At 43.3% G+C, this 18,054-nt stretch overlaps 1 protein-coding gene across 3 annotated transcripts in view; it reads left to right on the top strand.

Moving 5' to 3' along the window:
• MID1 (midline 1) overlaps positions 1-18,054 on the top strand; it is a 677,015-nt gene that overhangs the window by 28,953 nt on the left and 630,008 nt on the right. For 2 of the 3 annotated variants that reach the window (XM_033420193.2, XM_049704925.1), the window contains exon 3: positions 3,627-3,751. The gene's annotated coding sequence lies outside the window, so the exon portion shown is untranslated. Of the gene's footprint in view, positions 1-2,174; positions 2,310-3,626; positions 3,752-18,054 lie in introns of those variants that run through there. The other variant, XM_033420197.2, reaches the window with a different exon arrangement.

The raw sequence follows: 18,054 nt of genomic DNA, 5'->3' as shown, positions 1-18,054 counted from the left end.
AACATGTGTCTTCACTGAAGGGGTAATTCTGCAGCCACTTGGTGGTGGGCTGTGGGTTTTATTTCTCCCTCCCGGTTACCTCTGCGGTGCTTGGGACCACTGGTCGGATTGGGGTCCAAACCTGGCCCCAGACTTTGGCCATCCCACTCCATTCAGCATTATCATTGTTGGGGGTCCACTGATCTTACTTGGTTTTCTCTTCTTTCCCGAGATTGATACCATCAGTGTCAGCAGCACAAGGATTTTTGTCCCGCTTCCACTCCAAGAAGGGCCAAAGGACAGGGAGAAGTAGAACGTAAGAAAGCAAGTCCAGAATGCACTTTTGTGCATAAGAGAAGGCATAAATATATCCAAGGGACTGTGTTGCACCCCATGTCCCATAGGTTCTCCGTTTCTAAAGCCCTCGAACCTAGCAGAGGGATGGCCCGGGAGTTCCAAGATTGCAGCTCAGATGAGGACCCATGGATCCCAGAGCTCAGTGCCTGGTGCCCGCTGGAAGCTGCTGGTGCATGTTTCTGAGGACACTCAGAAATCTATCTGGAAGCATGTTATATCAGTGAGGACATTTGAGTGAGAAGCCCAACTTGAATTAGTCAAGCAGAAAAAGGAATTTATTGGTTCACATCCCTAGGAAGTCCAGGGGTGGGGAAGGCTTCAGGAAGGGCTGGATCTGGGGGCTCTGCCTCCCTCTCTCAGCCCGGTGTCCATCTGTGTGACAGTCTCTCTCCCAACTTCTTTAATATCCTGGGTAATTAGCTCCTATCAGGTCACATACTTTCTTTCGGATCAATGACTCTGTTGAGGGGTAGAACAGGGTAATATGATTTGCGGGGGCCCCGAGGGTTGTTACTGATAGCCCACCTAGGACCACATGAAATGGGAGAGAGGATGTTCCTCAGAGGAATTGATTCTGGACAGACTAAAGCAGCAGGAATCTACATGCAAATAATTTGTCTGTGTGGACAGGAGATCAAGAAGTCAAATAATAATGAGATCAGTTAGCCAACAGTAAAATTAATCCCAATTGTAGTTTTGCTTCCTTAAATTCTACCATAGGCCTAATGAAAAGGCTCTGGATTCTTGAGTAAGTAAGTTGGGGAATGTCTCTACTAATTCCAAGAGGATCTAGGAACTGTTTTCTATTGGCAAATGCCTCTATCAAAAGGAACCTGAGTTGTAATCAATGCAATAAGGAAAGCACCATGAGTTCAATATCGGATGCTGAAAAGAAAAGGGAACATACTGTCTAATAACGAAAAGGACCAACAACTGCATTTGGGACTAACAGTCCTGAAATTATCCCTGGAAACCCCTTAAGGTCTCCATAATTATTGCAAGGCTCCCTTAATTCAAGTGATCTGCTTTCTATGTAAATCCTAATCATACAAAACACATGCCCCGGTGCAAAACATAAACTGAAACAAAGTAAAATTGCAAGAAACTGAGCGCCTAAAATAGCTTGCAGCAAACACTGATAGGGTGTGATTGGAGACAGCGGGGCATTTGGGCCTGGGTGACAAAAAGGGTCTGCAAGGCTGAGAGGGTTGTCGGAAGCCATTGTGCTGAGGGCCGACATCCACCCACAGTTGCAAGGTCTAAGAGGAAAGCCCTAGGCGCTGTGGCGGGGTGGCCTGGAAAGGCTACCTTTCTGAATGTTCTGTTCCCATGTCTGAGTTCTCTCGAGCTCCCTCCCTGCGGGCTGTGAATCTGGAAGTCACTTCTGCTCCCAGTGGAGTGGCAAGAATACCAACCTGTGGAGTCATCTGTGGGTGGGACGAACGATCATATACCGGTCTAACCCAGGAGTTGGCACACTTTTTCTGTAAAGGGCGGGCGAGTTAGTATTTGGGGCTTTGTGAGCCCTAGTCTCTGTCTGGAAATTACTCGGCTCTGCAGCTGCGGGCAATATGTGGCTGAATGGGCGTGGCCACAGTTAGCTACCTCTAGTCTAATTGGTACTTCTTCCCCGTTCTCGAAGTGTTAGCTCCTCCTTCTATGGACTGAATTGGGTTCCACCTCCCCACCCCCCCACCGCTGCCAAATTCATATGTTGAAGCCCTAGCCTCAGGTGTGATTGCATTTGGAGAAGGTTTTTTTTTAAGGAGGTAATTAAAGTTAAGTGAGATCATATGAGAGGGGTGCTAATTGGATAGGACTGGTGTCCTTATAAGAAGAGGAAGAAACACCAGAACCTTCCCTCTCCACCGTGTGAGGACACAGCAAGGCAGTCATCTGCACGCCAGGAAGAGAGCTTTTATCAGAAACCAACCCCGATGCCCCTTGGTTTGGGACTTGCAGCTTCTACAACTGTAAGAAACTCAATTTCTGTTGTTTAAGCCCCCTAGTCTGTGATGGTTTGTAAGGGCGGCCCCAGTAGATTAAAACAATGATGCACACATTAACTGTATGAATCTTGTTGTCACTTTAAATGTCTTTCTTCTCTCCCTCTCTCCTTCCTTCTTCCCTCCCTCCCCCCCTTGCTTCCTTTCTTTTCAATATTTTTTACATCACTCAAATGGAGGTAAAAACATCTGCCCTGCTTATCCAACAAAATTTTTCTGAAGCTTAAATTAAATCAAAAACATGAGGTAGGGCTTCCCTGGTGGCAGAGTGGTTGAGAGTCCGCCTGCCGATGCAGGGGACACGGGTTTGTGCCCCGGTCCGGGAAGATCCCCCATGCCGCGGAGCGGCTGGGCCCGTGAGCCATGGCCGCTGAGCCTGCGCGTCCGGAGCCTGTGCTCCGCAACGGGAGAGACCGCAGCAGTGAGAGGCCCGCGTACCGCAAAAAAAACCCAAAAATACAAGATACAATATACTACAAGCAAATATTAAAGTATTTCTGTTTAAGCTCAATCACCTCTATTTGCAGATGTAACCTAGCAACTCTGGACTCAAATGTTGAGGGCTTCCCCACCAAGCGAGGTTACTTGGTCAGTGGAGTGGTGTTTGTGTTTCCTTGCCTGCGGGCTTTTATTTTTTTGAGAGGCGGGGGAGCTACAAGGAGGCTAGGAGAAGAAAACATAAAAGGATTCTGGTTCTAGTCCGTGGTGGAGAGGTAAGGGAGGTTGGGCTCAGAACTCAGAACAACTGAATGAAGAAAATAATTACAGACTCTGAACAACGTCAGGGAGAAAACCAGGGTCACGTGACAGAAGTTACAGGCCTGGGACTGGCTGTAGACGAAATAAACAGTCTTTATGGCCTCTTCGTCTTCCCTCTCATCTTTTCTTCCCTCAACGCTCATCTCCAAGGCTTTCAAGCTCCTAGTTTCTCATGAAAATGTTGAATGAGGATGCTGTTCTTTTCTTCGGTATCATCCGTCACCTACAGTTCACAGTAATAGTAATGACTATTGTTAATTGTGTACTTCTGACCTGGGCACTACTATGCTAGGCATTTTTTGTAATAAACTTTTAAAATTACAGTAGTTTGAGATCTACAGAAAAGTTGCAAAGCCATAAAGAGAATTCCCATACACTGCACACACCGTTTACCCTATGACTAACGTCTTACATGAGCCTGGTGCATTTGTACAAGCAATAAACCAATTTTGATACATTAATATTAACTTTCATTCTTGATTTGAATTTTGTTAGTTTTTACCTAGTGTCCTTTTTCTATTCCAGGACCCCTTCCAGGAGGCCACATTACAGCAGATCATCCTGTCTCCTTGGGCTTCTCTTGGCTGTGCCAGTTTCTCAGGCTTTCCTTGTTTTTCAAGACCTTGACAGTTTGGAGGAGGAGTGGTCAGGTATGTTGTAGACTATCCCTCAACTGGGATCAGTCTGATGTAATGCATTATTTTTTACTCTGATGGCTAAGCTTCAGTGTTGGGATAAATTACTTCGTCGTTACAGATGAAAATATTGAGGCACAGAGAGGTCAAGGAACTTCCCCAAAGTCACACAGCTAGCAAATGACAGAAGCAGTGATCAAACTCGAGGTTGACATGACCTCATGCCACACACTTACTTGGCCTCCCCAGCTCCTATCTGCTGAATTCTTGACATTGAAATAGTTCCTTTCAAGGCTACCAGGGTGATGCTTTTTGTAGCTGTTCTTGCATACAGTTTTAAACAATTTACTGGTATGTTTAATTAGGTTCGAACATTTCTCCAGTCGGTTATTTGCTGAACTATTTGTGTCACTTCAGTGGCTGCTTTCTTAGGGTGCTTGGTTAATTCAGAAGGAACGTCACTAGAAAGTATTAAAGAACTTGTGTTTCTAGGCGTGGTTCTCAAACTGTGCTCACCTGGCGCCCAGGATGGTCACCTGGGCTGCTCGTTAAACACGCACTTCGCCGGGGTAGGATGACCCCCTGGCCTGGTTTGCCCAGAACTGACCCGTTCCCAGGATGTGGTGCTGAAACCCAAACTGGGACAGTCCAGGCAATCCAGGATGGCTTGTCATCCTACCACAGCGTTCCTAGGACTTGCTCGGGCCCAGCAATCTGCTTTTAAACAAACTATGCAAGGGGTTATTCTGTTAAACATACAGAAGTTGGAGATCCACTGCGTCGGATATGCGAACGAATTGCTGACATTGCTGGGGACGGGTTTCTGGAGACACTGAGAAAACCTCGATTTCCATCTGTTTTGGTATGTTTGATTCTGCCTGGAGTTGAAGTAGAATAATATCACCCAGCCTCCAGCCCTGATAACATCAGTGGGGTGCTTTTGCCCTCTAGGTAAGAAATACGCACTACTTCTCCAGTTCCACCTTTGAGCTGAGGAATGATGGGAGCTCTTAAACGATGTAAGGTCTTCAGGAGGTCATTATGTATCAGTTGTGATGAATGAATCTGTATTAACCTGCGGCGGTGGTTCTCAACCCTGGCGGCTCAGTAGAATCACCAAGGAGAGTTGAAAAATCCTAATGCCCAGGTTCATCCCAGACCAACTTCACCAGAATCTCTGGGATGGGAGCCCAGGCACCAGTAATTTTATAATTGGAGAACCGTGGCTCTAAAGCAGTACTGTCCAGTAAAAATAATACATGAGGCGTTATTTTCTAGTAGTCATATTTTTAGAAAGTTAAAGAGAAGCACGTGAACTTTAAGAATGTATTAAATTTAACTCAGCATATCTGAAATATTAACCTGTAATCGTTCTAAAAAATTATCAATGACATGTTGCAGGCATTTTTCATGCCACGTCTTTGAAATCTGGTGTGTATTTTACACTTAGAGCACTTTCTCAATTCAGATAGTAAATTTTCATCAGAAATACTTGATCTGTCTTCAGATTCGTATGTCTGAGTTGTTCCCAACATGTTTAGAAGTGCTCCAGTAATGGAATCAAGTATTAGCTTTTAAATTCACATTTTGATAATTAAAATAAAAGCAGTTTCTCAGTCTCACTGATCACATGTCAGGTGAATAGACAGGTGGCTAATAGCTCTTGTCGTGGGTAGCACGGATCTAGGCCACTGCTTCTCAAACTTGAATGTGTACATACAAATCACCAGGCAGCGTGGTTAAAATCTAGCTTCTGATTCAGGAGATGTGGGGTGGAGCCTGAGACTCTGCATGTCTAACAAGCTCCCCGGTGATGCTGACGCTTCTGATCCTGCGACCGCACTTTGAGTAGCCAGGGACTACAGTAATCTTGAATGAGGGCCGCCTCAACTGATTTCTCTACTTGCTTAGTGGTATTCTCTCATTTCAAAGGCTAAGAAATGTGTGTTGGTATGAATATATATGAAATAGGTAGGCATACGTACACACGTTATGTATCTGAAGTATACATAGGTGTGTGTGTGTATGTGTATATATTTATATATAAAACATCTGATCGTGTCTAGACACACGAATAAGCTCCGCAAAGAGAAGGAACGCTTGAGTACTACATGTGTTATTTGTCTTCTTCACTTTCTTTCACATTCAGCTTGATCTTCTTTGGTTCACTGGAACTGAACAACAGCTGAATGTTTAATCTTGATTTAAGTCCCTATATTCCTTTGTTTGCTTTTTTAAAATGAGTGCAGTAGGTTTCTGCATTGTGTTTCAGTGTTTGAAGTTATTTAAAAAGTATTTGATGACCCAGGCTCTGTGGTTTTGTGTACAGTGCAGAGTAAATCCCAGTTCCATTTGCTTCCCCTGTGCTCGTACGTGGAAATTGTGTGCCTCAGTACTTGTATTTATTTCTACAGATGATTTTTATTCTTTTCTAGACATCAGTATGGAAAGGTTATGTATTACTTTTGAAGTGTTGTTTCAACATGTATTTAATTATTCAATTCAGTTGGTTCCTCTGAGCCAAAGCTTATTTGAGCCAAAGCTGATTTAACTCCTATGCCAGGTTCCAAAAAACAGATAAACAAACAAACAAAAAAAATCCGAAAAACAAAAACTAAAATTGAGTTCTCTTTTTGAGGATTTATAATCTGAGTAAGTTATCTGAGTATAAATAGCAACGAAAATCATAGTGAAATTGGAGGAATTGGTCATGCTTCTCCCTTTATTGTCCTTTCGTTTCTTTCTGAACTCAGACAAAGGAAGATAGGAAGAACGTAGCTATTAAAAACTTCGGGGGAAAAATCCAGAGGATAACCCATTAAAATTGAAGGAAATAAAATGAGTAAGAATAATTGGGTCTCTCAAAGCAGGATTTTTTACTTTAATCCTTGTTTTAATTGTATTATCTACTATTGGGCATGTGAAGTGGGGAAGTTCTTTTTCTTTATGGGATAGATTCTTCTGTATACCCTTACAGATCCCAACAGTTACAGATCCCAGTAATTACAAGGTATGGCATCATCCATGAAAATGGCTATTAATTCAAAAGCTGAATTCACTGGGCTAGACTCAAGAGGAGTCAAAAGTCCCAAGGGAAATCAAGGTGGAGCTGAATGTTAAATGAATATTCTCTTTATTTTTGTTTAACTGCATGGGTATCTCTGGGTTAAGTTAGGAGTATGCTACACTTTTTATTTCCTGTGCATCAAACTGCATTTAATTATAGCTAACAATAATAGCTAATATTCATTAACTGCTTAAAATGTCAGGGCCTTAATTACTTTATTTGCATTATTTTATTCTCATAATAACTTCATGATGTAGGTATTGTCAAAGTATAATTTTTAAAGAGCTAAAAACAGGGGTCTCACACAAATAGAGAATGAATGCATGTCAAGAATTTACTCAACTCATTAATAATGGAAACCCTAAGAGGGTTAAGATGATGCGAAGAGCATTTTGAAGAATTTGGTATTTATAGACATTCTGAGGGGAAAAACAGTGTGTTGGAATAATATTGCTAGGATAGATTCAAAACTGGTTAACATGCTACAGGGCAATAAAACTACAACCTTTGAGGTTACCTTTACCACTGGGCAAAAATCTGTGAATTAACATGTGACTTCAGAGCATATGAATTCTAATGAAATAAAAGAAAGTCAAACGCAAATACATTCCCTGGGTAATTAACTCTTCAGTAGGCAGGTTAGTACCCCAGTAAGATTTTTATTTTTTAACATCTGTATTGGAATATAATTGCTTTACAGTGGTGTGTTAGTTTCCGCTTTATAACAAAGTGAATCAGTTATACATATACATATATCCCCATATCTCCTCCCTCTTGCATCTCCCTCCCTCCCACCCTCCCCATCCCACCCCTCCAGGCGGTCACAAAGCACCGAGCTGATCTCCCTGTGCTACGTGGCTGCTTCCCACTAGCTAGCTATTTTACGTTTGGTAGTGTATATATGTCCATGCCTCTCTCGCTTCGTCCCAGCTTACCCTTCCCCCTCCCCGTGTCCTCCAGTCCACTGAGAGAGGGTTTGGAAACTGGTATTCTAACTGGATATTTTGGGGGCTTTTATTGGCAAAGATTATTCAGATGATAATATTTTGACCATTTTTTTCCTCTTTTTAAAAAGAAACCTCATTATCCTTTGCCCATTAAAACACCTGTCATTAAGGAGAATGCTTCTCAGTTGGCTTCTTACGGACGGGGGTAGGGCTTGCACTGAAACATCATGCATATCCTTGCCCTTGACCACAAGCACACATTTGAGAACTGGCTGGCTAGGGGAGTTAGACTTTGAAGTCCTGAAATAGGCTCTTCCTTGGTACAAAGCAAGATATGTTCATGCAGAATCTAAATCCACGAACCCTAGTCTATAATCAACTCAGGTACCCAGCTTAGATCACAGGGAGCTAATACATGCCTTTTAGGTGCAATTTGAATGAAGATCTTATCTCTAAAATCTAGATCTTAGAGAGAGAGGAAGAGAGAAGGAGATGATATTAATTGAAGGTGAAGCTAAATTTTGTACCCATTGAGAAGACCAGGAACCAGATTTAAAGGTTAAAACATGGGCTCCACTCCTTTCCTTGGTACGCCGAACCCTGATCTGTTTGCCTCGCTTGAGCCAGGCAGTTGCCAAAAAGTGGGTCACTAGAGTGGGTGAGACCTTGGGGTCTGTTGGGGCCCTGGGAGCTGGAGAGACCTAGGCTGGACTACTGCACACGGGTCACCTGACGATGACTGGTGGGTGGCACGTCCCAGCTTGGTGTTCAGAATGCATGATGATCCCACTCGAGTGTTCTGGGTTCATGTGATCCCCATGAGTAATAAAAGAAGCCGGGTATAAGAGCTAGCAACGGTCATGTGACCAGTTGTAGAAATGAGGGTTGTGTTAAGGCATTTTTCTTCCAGTTTTGATATGGATATCTGTATATATCGATAAAATGTATCCTTCTCTTTGTTATGTAATATAAGGATTGAGTTAAACCTGTATTTCAATTTTTAAATTGCACAGTAGGAAAGAGCTATTGTGACTGAACTGCAAGACAGCCATCAAACATTTATGGATAAAATAACAAACAGGACTTGGTGGCTCCGCCTGGGGGGAAAGCTTGAGTGAGTTTGCGGTGGATAGGGAATCGTTGCATCAAGTAGAACAGAAGCATTATGTTGTTTATTTGGAAGTTAAAAATGGGTAAAGGGAGACGGTATGGATGCCACATTGACAAAGGGCTGGAATGTGGTGACTTAGTCATGATCAAGTACAATACGTATCACTACCTCCCCTTCTAAGATCTCTTCTACATCTTTGAGAAGCCAGGTGGGCATGACATCCCTTCCAGTCTCCTTCCCTATACGGTCCTGAGTTCGAGTTTGCCAAAGGGAGTAACATAAGCTTTTTTTCGGGTGAAAGGAATAGAAGCGATTATGTTCAGGGGTGATTGCAGCTGGATGTTGGGCAGGCAGGAGACTCACAGTGGCTTTTCAGGGAGTGATGGAGAACCAAGACGCGTTGGTGATGCAGACTGACACAGTTGCTGAGAGGTTGCTCATAGATTCTTGCAAACTGGAAAAATTCCTGTAGTGCTTTTGATAACCACCCACACTATGGTGATGGGCTGATGGATTCAGTGCGTGCTTCCCTGCTCTTTGGTAGTGACCTTCTTTTATTGTTTTTTTGTTTTTGTTTTTTCCATTTTGGAGTCGACTTGCTTGATCCCACTCTCCCAGATATTCCAACCCTGATATAAGCCCGAATTCGTGTATTGACTTCTTTATTCCTGGGATGTTTAGAATGACTTTATTTTCCTGATTGAATCTAAGCTTATGCAGATAGTTTGAGAAGTGCATCTCAATGGTTGATTTAAGGAACATGCTGTTGGAACACTGTGAAGATGCACACAAGAATCGTAGGTAGTGCTGAGCATGTGTTAAAAATACAGGGAATGGAAATAAAAATAAATAAAGATACAGGGAATGAAGAAACACTATAATTTTCAATTGGATCTAAAGATTGGCATCTTCAGTCTGTTTTGGAGAGACATGTATGTTTCATCCCAGGGGTAAGCAAACTATGGCTTGTGAGCTAAATCCAGCCTGTCACCTGCCTTTATAAAGTATTATTGGAACACAGCTCTGCCTTTTTTTCTCTTTTTTTACTTTTTGACTATGACTGCTTTCCCCATAATGACAGAGATCCTGGGGCACACAAAGCCAAGAACGTGTGCAGTTTGGCCCTTTACACAAAGTTTGCTGACCCCGCTATTCTCCGAATTCCTACTGCCTTCAAAAATGGAAGCTTTTTTACTCTGGCATCATCAACTTAGCTCACTTGGTGGGACTGGACTAAATAAAAACATTAATTATTTGGCAAAGAGATTGAGGACGTCTTCAGAACCTTATACCTGGCTCCAAGTACCCGCTTACTAACACTTCAAACTAGGCATTGCAACATGTCATTTTTATGAGGCTGAGTTCCTCCTTAATCATTTTGACTACCTTTGCAGTGTGTCCCTCCCTGCATTGCTTAAGGTAAGCGAATAGGCTCTTGCTTGCTGCCTTACGTGGTTCCCGGAAGTGTCATCAGCATGAGGACGGTTCTGAAGGATACCTTTGCTCTCTAAGTGGAATTGTGTCACAGATGCGAGGAGGATTGCTCCCTTCTGTCATAATCTTCCAATAATAAAAAGGGCTTAGATGTAAAAGTGGAGTGTTTCACATCTTAAAACTCAACATGTGAGGAGCAACTGAAGAGAGATTGGATACGTTACTGGAAATAGAGAGGACTAGTGATTAAAATGCTTTAAAAGCAAAACCCTCGGTGAGTCTGTTGGAATTACTCATTTTTTACCAGCTGGCCATGCTAATTTCTTCTCTTTATTAAGTGACGGAATGGAGCTTGCTCTCTTCTCTAAAAAGTGTTGCTATTAAAAAGCAACTCTGGAGAGAGAGAGAGTTTGCCATGCTACAGCCCTGTTACGACATGCAAAGAAGATTCTTTAGCTTTTGGTTGTGATACTGCCTCTGCTATAATCCAGCGAGCCTGCAGATCTGTAAGATAATTAATCTGTTGATAAATATAATCCGTGTGCACGTGTCATTCATTAAGTCCAGCCCGTGCTCAATCAGCTCATTTAACAAAGCATGTGTGCATGGAGATCAGCTCGGTGCTTTGTGACCACCTAGAAGGGTGGGAGGGAGACACAAGAGGGAGGACACATGGGGATATATGTATACGTATAGCTGATGCACTTTGTTATACAGCAGAAACTAACACACCATTGTAAAGCAATTATACTCCAATAAAGATGTTAAAAAAAGTCATGACGGTTGGCTGTTTAAAAACCAAAAAAAAAAGTGTATATATGTATGTACTTAGTTCCTACTGTGTGCCTGGCCTTTCTTTAGTTCCTGGGCTTATGAGGACAGGAGGCAAATAATGAGAGAAAGGAAAGTTCTGGAAACTTCTCTTGGGCTCATCCGATTTTGGAGAAATAGCTCAGTTATACAAACCCTGTATTCATGGCTGTGAGACTAACAGCCCTAGCGTGGCTCAGTCAGGTGGCCTCCTCCGCACTTATTCCTGGCTTCTGTCCTCTTGCTACGTCAGCTCTGCGCACAGAGTAACTGCAAAGGCACATAGAAGGATCACTTTGAATGGATTTTTTTGTGAAGAATCAACTCTAAAGTTTGTATTGGACCAAAGTTAAGTTGGCCTTGCAACTCCAGAGTCTGATATTTATTCTTCTTGACAGGAAGATAGACTGCCAACTTTGTTTTTAATTATTTGAATAAAATTACATACATCAGTCTCCTTTTCTCATGCCTCCCTCTGAAATCCCATCTTCTGCGTAGCTCATGCTGATGAAATTGCCGGGTTTGGCATTAGTGCTTCTGTCAGGCGAGTGAGATGAACTGAGTTAATATCCACACCCTGACGTGAAGCCAGGAACATTTACCCTGGCTTCTCCCTCGCTCCCCTCACTCTCTGCCTCTCTACCTGCCACCCTGCGACGTACCGCACCGCACGTTGATCGCATCTAACCTGGCGCCTGAATAAACAGTTTCCAGTATGTTCTAATTCCCTACCTTCCCCCATCGCCCTTTCATTCTTTTCTCTTTTTATTTTTTAACAAAATAGTTGAGTCTTCTTTTGTGTTTTAGTGTAAACACGGAACAAATGTGTAACTCATCATAATGGACATCTGTTACATGAATAGTGGCGAGCTCGTATCTCCCAGATTAATCACTGTTTCTATTCATTTGGAATTAGTAACCTGTGACTTCAAGTAACTCCCTGATGAAACAGAACACACATTCTTTTCACAGATGTATAGAAAGAGGAATAAATCTACAATTTGGCAAGAGCTCCAGGTGCAGGACACAGTGCATACTTATAGTAAGAAAATATAATAACTGTCTTAGACTAATACATGGTTAAGTCTGACAAAGAGGAATTTATATAGTCAAAACTTCTTGAAAGCAGCCTCACCTGCATGAGTGTTTTCTAAACTCTGGCCCTGGGGGCCTGTAGTTTCCTGACAAAGTTTTCTCCTGTTATTTGTACTCCTCAGAGACTTGAAATTCCTCATCACTTAGAAGCAAGATAGAAATTTGGAGGCTCTGAAGCATAACGGAATTATCGTCTGTAGGAGCCAGGGTCTTACTGGCTACCCTTCTTGTCAAGGGATGTTTTCAGAAAGAGTGTGTTTCTGTGTGCTAGGACTGTGTATCCAAGACATCTATCATACACGGACCATTGAGTAATTGAGTCTGCGTATGCTAATGATTCACAGTTGTATCCCATTGCACATCGAGGCAGAATATTGCACTGAAACCAGAATAAGGAGTGTACAGCGTAAAGTATTTGCTGAGTTCATTTATGCTGTGAAATCATGCCAGCTTTCATCATGAGGTCGTTCGTTCACTCAGTAATCATTTATTGAGTACCTGCTATTCTGATCCTGGCGCTGTTCTCATTTGGGGGATAAAGACATGAACTTTTTTTCTTAAAAAAATGAATAGTGTAATGAAGGAGACAGCTATGTCTACACATGAGGCTGATACCATGAGAGATCCTTGGATACGCATGGCCAGTACCATGGAATGGCCAGTCTCTCTTCACTGGGCTGTAGGCAGTGAGAAGAAATTCAGTAGAAGACTAGAGGGAGACGGTGGTGTCTTAGAGTCTTGGAAGAGGGTTGTTTATCTGGGGCCTTGGGGACAGTACTGGACACAGGGTAGTGACAGTGGGAGTGTTCCTGTCTTCCTAAGGTTGCATTCAGCTCCTATCTGCTGCCAGAAACCTCGAGAGTAGAAGATGGCAGTAGGAAAATGATATAGCGGGGTCAAGGTTTGAGAGCAAGGGATAAGGGACAGCTTCGGTCACTTAACAGTTGTCATAACTGGATGGTGGGGGAAACATCAAGTAATTCACCTCTGGTTTCCTGCAATTGACTATGCTGAGGACAAACAAGGTAATAAGAAAATTGTAGATCAAAAATTGTCAAACATTGGTAGTTTCCTTAGGTTCAATCTAATAGGTATAACATGCATGCGCATGGTACAAAAATCCCCAAAAACAAGAGAATGAAAAGTACGTCTCAGTTCTGTCCTCCTTCTTTGCACATCCGTTTCCCTCCTCAGGGAAGACCACCACTGGAATTTTTTGAAAAGATAATCTTACCATATTCAAGCATTTCCATAATGTCCCGTAGTTTTAAAATGGGACTCTCCCAGGGTCGTTTTTGGCTCAGGAATGAAGACAAGGGACACCACGTTCCAAGAGGCCACCAGGACAGTCATTTTAAGTAGGCCATGGAAAACCTGAACAGAGGACTCACTGACATGGAAGATGAGTCAGGAGGATAGAGAAGAAAGATGTGTTTGTGACGGGGTCTCCTTGGAGGAGGTGGCACCGAGAGTCCCACCATTTCCCCCAGCATCGAAGAATGAGGGCAGGGGACTTCTACCCGTAACCCCTGTCACAGTGAGGAGAGCACCTATGGGACTTGTGTTGAGACATGTGAGGTCTGTCCTTTGCATCCGAGGACCCCAGAGGGCTGGGGCAGGTGCCTGACTCATCTGCGGAAGCCCAGATGGCTTAGGCAGAGGGAGGGGGCTCCGTCTGGAAGGAAAGCGCCCTCCCTGTAGGTTGCATGGATTCTGGAGACCATCTGCGGAGTTTGTGATGGGAGTATTGGCCGAGGGTTGTTTGAGCAAGGATCTTGCAGCTGAGTGCTATGAGTTGGTTCCTTCAGGGAGCACACCGTGAGAGGGGGTTCAGTGTGCGCATGTCTAGTAGGGATGCCCTTGAGGTCGACACCTGGGAAAGGGAGAGGAAGGAAGCAGGATTGGGTAGAGGGTAAAGTTGAGCTGCTATGCAGGCCTTGTTAGCCTTGGCCATTCCCGTGGGGAACTCTGGTCTAAAATTCCCCATTATAGTGGTCCTGCTTTAGGCCAAAAGTCAGGGATTTTATACCTTTGCTTTGACCAGTGGTCAACGGGTGTATGCCAGCCTGGGAAGGACCTCACCTTGACTTTGGCAGCCCTGTGCTGCTAAGTTGCCAGCTCAAGGTTTTTGGCCCGTGGTGTTCTCAGCAGCTGGGGCAACAAGGCTTTCCTTGAGTGGAAGTCTGGATAGCACATCTCAGCGGCCATCATACCGAGCAGGGGTACCTCAGCATTACAAGGCAAGTGTGTGTGCTGCTGGGGGCAGAAGCTCAGAGGGGACTGGGAACAGTGAGTCAGAGGAAAGGCCATATAGTGTCCCAGCGATTGCAGTCAGAGGGATCCCTTGAGAATGTAGGTACCTGCCTCAAAAAAGCCGACGTCTCAGAGAGCATAAATCCATCTCACAATGGTATGAGTTAAGTTACAACTTTCCTGAGCACTTAGATGAGTCATGGTATGAACAGGAAACTGACAGCACATTCATGTTGAGTCATTTGCAGAGATTTTATTAAAGGGTCTAGTTACAAAGGTGTGGAAGCCTCAAGAGGGTCCAGTACCCTGGGGCTAGTAAGAGTTGATGCTGTTTACATCCTCAGCCAGAAGAGTGGAGGGGAGAGAACAGTTGCCAGGACCCAGAGACAAGGAGAGCTCAGTCAAGGAGGCCAGCTGCCTAGGCTGTGACCTTCGGCCAACAAACAGAGCTTGCTTCAGATGACCCTGCAGCTAGGGTGCTGGGGGAATTCTTACTTCAAACTCAGTCTTCTTGCTTTCTCTGATATTATGCTAGGACTCGCCGCTGGGGGGCTGATTCATGTAGTCCATAGAGGTCAGCCCCCAGGGGTCCAGCGCCAGGCTACAAGAGTGGAGTGTGCAGATCTTCTCTTCTCCCTGGGTGGGGTCCAAAGCTTCAGCTGTCAGTAGGCAGATAAGATCAGAGAAAGAGAGGGGGAAGGGGAGAAGTGGAGAGGTTGAGAGGGATTGAGGGAGGGAGGGACATTGCCTGCCCTTCCCAAGCATCAGGCAGCTGGACTGCAGCCGGTGATGGCTGGGGAAAGAGGTAGCGAGGTTGTTTTCAAGGGAGAGCTGTGACCACCTGGCACGTCTCTGCGCTGTACCACCCCGAGGTCACAATCTATCAGTACACCTTCTTAGTTGAGATGTAGAATGAAGTGAAACTCTTGGGTCTAGTTGAATCATAAAATGGGTGAGAGGAGGTGAGGTAGTAATATGCTCCTTGGTGTTTGCTCTGGGGAGGAAATGGGTACCCTATGTAGATTCTTCCCTTCCCATCTCCCCCTCCCCCACAGCAAGGGTGCTCTTTTCATCGTAGGTCACATGCTTGGGGACGGCTTTTCTTTCACTGAGACTTCTGAATCTAGATGAAAGGAAGTCCCAGAATTTTAATCTGGACCTTAATTGAAGAAATTAGTTCTGGGATATTTGAGCCTTGGGAGAAAAAGACACGCTAGTGTTGAAGTTTCTGTGGTTTATTTTGTTGCTAGAGATGGATGCTTGATTCTACTGTGAGGATGATTGCTCTTCAGTTGTGGGAAGAAAAATGCCCACAGTAAACTTTTTGGTTATGTCAAAGGGAAGCTGTAACTCTAAGCCATGTGCCTAATAATTCTTCGTAGTAGGCCAGAGTTGGACCCTCACAGGAGGGGAACCTGAGGCTGGTAATCAAGGATAAACTAGTGTTTACTCTCTCTAGGTCCCAGGAGAGTTTGGGTACGGGGGAGACAAAGGTCAAAAACCCTCCCAGGAGGAGTAGCTAATGAGAGGTGGGCTCTACGCTGTAACATGGTGGGTACCAGGAGCTGTACTATTTCATATCTAGCTTTAAATGTTCTCTTCTGCGTTATAGTTTTCTCCTGTTAGCCTCATGTGGTCAGCAAAAATTGATGAAATTCTAGGGCCTGGTCTTAGTTCTTGGTGAAATTAAAGGAGGGATAGGGTCCCCGTTGGGGGCAAAGCGGTGAGAAGAGTTACTGCAGCCTGCTGGGAAAGGCTAGGAGACCATCAGATGCTGAATTCCAGGACTGGCTGTAGCCCCCAACGGCACCAGGGTGAACTGAAGGAATAGTCAACAGGTGTTTAGGCATCTCCATATCAGAGATACCTGGGCTGGAAAACATCCTGTGTCGTGAGTGGGGATTTGACCACTGTTACAGGGACATGAGGGGGAAGTGTCACCATGAGGCAGGACTTCCACTATTGGAAGGACTTGAGTGGTTTTTCTAATATGCCATCTTATCCGGCCACTGCTTGGGTATCCGTAGTCATCTTTTTGTAGTGTTGCATGGAGCTAGTTAGTAGAAAATCCTTGCCAGTGAAAACTGAGTTCAGGTTTCCTTACTTGCCTCTTCCTAACTGTCTCCCCTTATGCTCCTCACTTCTGCACTTGTTTCTTCAGTTAAGCATTGCTTTGGTAAAGGAGCATGGCATATGGTAGAAACAATGCTTTGGAGTCATGAAAATTCAGTCAGCATCGACTCTACCTCTTACTGGCTGGATATTCTTGGACAAAGTATTTCACTTCCCCCAGCCTGAGTTTCTACAGTTACTACTTGTAAAATGTGGATACTGAACTGCAGTTACTGTTTGATGCTCAGATTTTCATAGATTTGACTAGTAGGATCCTCTTTAAGCTGGTTCCAGTGTCCTTTGGAAATGATTCTATTTGTCTTTAAAAGCTTCCTTGATTTCTGGCACTACAAAAATGTCCCAGGTTCATCTTTTATCTTCCCTGCCACTGAACCAGATCTTGAATTGACCGTTTCTCCAAGAAACTCTGATACCTTTCAGAGGGGAATGGAATTGGAGGCAAGAATCTAAGGGCTTGGGCGTTCATTTCTTCTGGTCATTTTACTTGTCAGAACCAGAAAGTATGTATTTTTAAAACTTAGGAGTTCATATTAATAATACATATTTCCAACTCGAATTAACAATACTAGTTTTCTGCTTTAATTTTATAATTATGACTTTGTTCTCTTATATGGAAAATCTTTTTGTAATACTAATAGTATACTTGTTTGCTTTATACTACAGGAAAAAATTCAAAATAACAGTATAAATATTACTACAAAATATAAAACAACAGGGTGAACCAGAACAACAAACTACTAATTGAAAACTACCAAATTCATAAGGTTGCAATGTGGATTTAATGATCTATGTCAATTTCTGAGAATAACACCTTCGACAACAGTCAGTACTCAGTAAATGTTAGTCTTCTACCCCTGCCCCACCAACTCTCTGTCTCATTCAAACTTTTCCTTAGCAGTCTTGTAACTGTTGGATAAAGCCTAACTACACCCTGACATTTTGGCCCTCTCCAAACCTTCTCCTGTCTGCTTTCCCTAATCCCCAACTACTCCCTTGTATTCCTGCTTGAGTTCATTGAATCCTTTCAACATGTCATATGCATTTCTGCTTTTTAGTTTTGCTTTCAGTGTTCCATTTCCCTCCTTCCTTTTCTCCTTTCCAAATACATCATATATTTTTTCTCTTTGTAATTGAAACAGTTGCTTTAACAGACATTGAATTCTTATATATTTGAATCTCTTCGTCTTTTCTCATGTTAATGCCATACCCTTTTATTATAGTAACTTTATTATATGTTTTAAAATGTTGAGCAAATCTTTCTTTATCACATTTCAAATATTTCTTATTTTCATAAAACTTTATAACCATTTTAATCTGATTCTTCACCCCGCCTACCCCCCCTTCAAAAAAAAAGTCCAACAATCCAAATAAAGTTCACTTGGATTCTTGTGGAAATAGTATTAAACCAATAGATTGACCTTTTTATTAAGTCTTCCAGAAAAGGACCCTGGTACTTCTCTACCTTTAA

This window comes from Orcinus orca, chromosome X (assembly GCF_937001465.1).
Source record: "Orcinus orca chromosome X, mOrcOrc1.1, whole genome shotgun sequence".
Taxonomy (NCBI): Eukaryota; Metazoa; Chordata; class Mammalia; order Artiodactyla; family Delphinidae; genus Orcinus; species Orcinus orca.
This window is presented reverse-complemented; position numbering and strand designations above follow the sequence as displayed.